Source organism: Aptenodytes forsteri, unplaced genomic scaffold, assembly GCF_000699145.1.
Source record: "Aptenodytes forsteri isolate BGI_AS27 unplaced genomic scaffold, ASM69914v1 Scaffold445, whole genome shotgun sequence".
Taxonomy (NCBI): Eukaryota; Metazoa; Chordata; class Aves; order Sphenisciformes; family Spheniscidae; genus Aptenodytes; species Aptenodytes forsteri.
In genome coordinates this window covers 293566-298785 of record NW_008794421.1, presented here as the reverse complement: position 1 = coordinate 298785, position 5220 = coordinate 293566, and positions in this window count along the sequence as shown.

Here is a 5220-nt window from a genome sequence, read left to right as displayed (position 1 = left end):
GTTCTCTGGCAAGAGGACAAGATGTAATTAGGTTTAAAACTGCAAATGAAGTTTAGGTTAGACATTAGAGAGAAAATTTCTTTTTGCAAGAATGGTGAAGTACTCATATATGTTGCCCAAGAAAAACACCTACCTGAGAATGGTGTAAGTGTTGTTGATAGTGCCCTGGGGCAGGGGAATAGATTAAATGGCCGTTTGAGACTCCTTCAAACACGATTTTCTATGATATTTTTCTGAAAAATAATATGTATTCTCTCTGTTGGAGCAGTTATATTTGAGGAAGTAACTTCAACATTAAGAGAGAAATAAAAGGCATATTTTTTTCCCTAAGCAGTAAACTGAAGCAAGAAAAGATGCTGTCTTTCTTCAATATTTTAAAAGTACAACTGGTTATTAATATTTAAATAAAAGTGACATAACTAAATAAAATTGGAAGTGTTGAGGAAAAGAATTGGTCGATTTCAGTCATGAGTTATACCTCTGGCAACTTCATTGACCTGTAAGTCTGTAGAATTTACCTTAGTATTATTTAAATGAGGAAAACAAGATGACTACAAGATACTTGTATATACAGAAATACATGCAGTGAAAATTTAAGGGAAATGTTATCACCTCTAACAGTTATTATCAAAGTTCCAGGGTGAAGATCTAAAAATGAAAAATTTTAACGGATATAACTGGTGCATAATTAAAGTAATAATGAAATAGTATGGTAAACTCAGCTGGGTAACACACATAAGCTTATTAAGTGATTCTGTTGGTGAGAAGAAAAATATGCTTTATGAATCACTACATTGCTTACCACTGAAAAATCAACTCATATCAACAGTTGCCATGCTGTTATTTTATATACACAGGTTAACATTTCCTGCATGTTCAGAGAAGTACTATGACCTCTCAGAGCTCCCAGTTTAGTCACTACTGATGTTTCCCTTTGTATGGCCATCACAAATTAGGCTGAAACTGGTTTACAGTTAAATTTAACCCCTTTGACTGAGCTTTAATAGGCACCATCAAAAGTGGTTCCCTATGTCTGCATTTTTGGCTGAAAGTTTCAAATCTCTCATATGTCATGGATCATGTTATCCTTATAGTCCTAAGTGGTTACTTCACTGATTAATCCTCTTGCCATGTTAACTTCCATTATCTTGTGCTGATTCTTTTCAGAAATTATTATAAAATGTGTCAAAATATGAGACTTGCAAAAATAATTTCCAAATATTTATGATAAATTAATTTAGCAGTATTACTAATTATTCAAAGAAATAATTCCTCTTCAAATTGTATTTCACCTCCATTCACTCAATAGACCTACCAGGTGACATGGGAGAGTATTTTTTAAGATTGGCTTGGAGTAACATGTCCAGATTTGTGTAACTGTTTATGATCAAATCAGTGTACAGTTGACTGCATAAGCAGAAATATTAATATATTAGAAAAATTTATTGTTGTACATATTTTTTTTTTTTTAACAGAAAAGATAAAAAATTCTGACATTGCATTTGATCTGAAAACCCTGACACTTCTTTCTATAGCTTCTTCTTTTTCATGGGATCGTATTCCTACTCTCTGCCTCTGCAATATTAAATTGAATGAAACATTTCAGTAAAAGAGTTGTTAGAATTTTCAGATCCATTCTTTTTAATCCTACATGATCAAATGCTCCATGGTGATGATGTTATTCACACACCTTACTCATGATTTCTGAATCAAATATTGTTGTACATATTTTTTTTTTTTAACAGAAAAGATAAAAAATTCTGACATTGCATTTGATCTGAAAACCCTGACACTTCTTTCTATAGCTTCTTCTTTTTCATGGGATCGTATTCCTACTCTCTGCCTCTGCAATATTAAATTGAATGAAACATTTCAGTAAAAGAGTTGTTAGAATTTTCAGATCCATTCTTTTTAATCCTACATGATCAAATGCTCCATGGTGATGATGTTATTCACACACCTTACTCATGATTTCTGAATCTGGTTCTTCATAAGAAAAAATGAGACCATCGCATCTTATTTTCATACATCCTCTCTGTAGAATGCAAATAAAATGTCATAGCAAATTTGGTTAACTTTTGGGTGCAGTAACAATTGAAATCAGTGCCTCAATTTATATTTCTAAGAGCTAGAATGATGGACTCATAGAGACATGCAGAAGGTGTCTAGTCCACCTAGTGCTATATTGGAGTAGCTTCATTTTGAGGGAAGGACCAAAACATTTGTAATTGATAGAAACTATGATACTTCCTCTGTGCCAGCGCTAAAATGCAAGTTAATAAGGATCTGTCTGCTGGGCTTTTCTCTGGCTGGTCATTTGCCCACTTCTGAGGCTGAGTTTAAGCTTCAGAATTGGTGCTGGCACATTAGGCTTTGTGTTCAGCTGAAGTACCATTCTGATTGTCCCTAATTTTTGATCTGTGCAAATTCAAACCCATGGTTTTGGTCTGAAAGTTTCTATGGAAAAGTGAGGCAACTGATCAGTTTCTACTCAAAAGTTGTTCATTAACATTATAGGTGTTCTCTTAATTATGTGAAGATGAACTACATTTCAAACAGTTGCAGTAGGTATTTTATAGTATGGTACGATATAGTCTATCTAAAGTAAAGCTATAGTTAAAGACTAAAATAGGAATACAACTCCTTTTATGTCCTTTACTAGATCTTAGTCAAACATGGTGCCATGGATCCATTCCTTTACTTCCAAATGCTTAGATAAAACTCATTGACTGAAAACCAAATCACATTAAAACCTGAGATTTGAAACCCTGTTTCATTAACATGAGTAGTTCTCCTGCTGCCTTTTAGTGTGTACATTGTAGAGGACCAAGTACATAATGCTTTGATCCCCATTGCGGCCTCTATGCTTTACTGTTAAACAGGTAATGTGTAATATGATTAGGATCTATTTCTGGTTTTATTTCTATTATCTGTTCATTTCAAAGGTTGCAGTGCTATTTAGAAGAATCCAAGCAAATCATAACAAGTTAAGTCAGGCATTGGAAGCTGTCTAGCTGCAACATTAAGAGGCTAGTTTATACCAATATGACTAGGAAGTAAAATATATTGAGTATGGTATCTCTTATTTTATTTAACAGTTTTCCTTTGGGAAGAAATTCAGATACAGAACATCTTGGAGTCCTGTATTAAGATATGCCACCTACACAAAGTTAGCAAAGAAACCTTATTCTATAAGTATTGCATGTCAAATATACCCATGCTCTTATATGAACTAAGCTCCTTTTCCTGGGAAAGACCTGAAAAGTCATGACTGGTGTGGACTGGGTCAAGTAGACAATAGCATTAGTATTAGCACAATAATGTGAGATTACCACAAGTTCCCAGAGTAACCCTGCACTGGTATGAGGTGTTTTCCCTGTAATAAAACATTCAGAGGTTGAACAGCATTCTTTTAGCCCATGCCTTCCTTCACACCTTTTCTGCAACTCCAGTGCCAAATTTCAGGTTGTCATTCCCAGGATTTTTGCATACAGAATAACCCTTCTCATGACTGGCTGCTTCTGCCATCTGTATCATTACTGTTTCTTTGCTTCAGATCTACCTGCAATCAATGCTGCTCTGCATTCTTCTCTTCCTCTTTTTCCTCCAGTGTCCTTTATCTTCTTCTTGACATACCCACTTGAAGACAACCTGGGATCTGGTTTTTTTTCCAGAGTATTTGGTGTTACATACAATGCTATATGTTCAGAGTATGGCTCCCATTGGTTTCAGCAGTAACTGAATGCTCAGCACTTCTGCACGTTCAGTCTCAGTGTTTCAAGCTGATTGTCCAGAAAATGAAGAATGCACAGTCAAAACCTGCAATTATAATTTGATATAAATCTTTTAACTGACACCACAAATGAACTTTGTGGCACTCAAGCAGCTTGGTGGTACTGTCCTTGCTCTTTTCAGCGTTTCCCTCATTCAGACACTTTAAATTTAAGTTCTGCAACAAACAAACAAATAAACAAACAAAGCAGGAAATCTTAAAGACAATTTTACCAGAAAGATCCTTGCAATGCTCTGAGTAAGAGAAGGTTCTGCGGAAAAAATTATGTGCATCCTGTACCATGAGGAACATGAATATAGGGGCCAGAGTAAGGTTTCCATGTTGTCTGAACACGTCCAGGATATCTCTGTGTGTAAAGGGGATAAACACTTAAGCCTCTTTATAGCTTGTAAACACAGACACCACAACTGTGCATACTAATATTTGCAATTGGTATTATAGACTAAAAAATTGATGTACACACACATACTTGAGGACATATTTACATTGTGCAGTGGTGCATGTTGCAGAGATCCCTCTGCTAGCAGCAGCCAAGGTAAATTTATAATAGGAAATGGTGTCACTACGTTGATATGAAGTTACAGCTAAGAGATTTTGTCTTTCTCTGAGGCACTGACACTGCAACACTGTGTTTGGGATCTGAGCTGACATCTCTACCCAGGGCTATACTGTGCCATATGGTCATAGCAGCACTGCCTAAAGCCGGCTGAAATCTAGACTCTGTTATGTAGTGCCGTAGTGCCACAAAATAAAAAATCAGTCTTTAGAAGCAACTGGTAAGTGTTTGCAGGCTCAGAGAAATAAATGGTACAACTAGTAAAAAAGTGAGTGAAATGGAGTGCTGAGCTGAGCAGTATATCTAAATCCTCAAAGGGACCTATTAGTGATGCACAACCTCTAGAAAGTCTACATGTTAGAATACTCTGGTGGACATAATTCTGCTGAATGACACTCAGATATGTTTGTAATAAAATATACAACAGACTATGTAAGAAGTGGATATATATATTATTACCACTAGCAAGTTTTGTCAGAAGTCCTATTATTAATAGAAGTCATATGGTTCTTCCTCCACTGGACCCTTGCAAATATACCCTTAGTTTAAATCTGTAGCAGACTTTCTTTATCCAAAAAGTGCATAGAAGATATAATCAAATGCATGTAAACAAAGACAAACATGGAGAAAGAAACAAAATCCTTTAGTCCATGTATGATTCAAGACTCTGAGAAATTAATTAAATTTATAGCTGTGGTATAAAAGTTAGCAGAGACCTCTTTAGTATTTCAATTCAAATATTGCCATTCCTTTTAATAATTAAAGTTTCTGTTATGTCATCCTCCTTGAGGGGAGAACATATTGCATGGGGGTATGTGTGTCTGTGTGTCTGTGTGTTGAATCTCTATTGTAAAATAACTTTAAAAAGTTC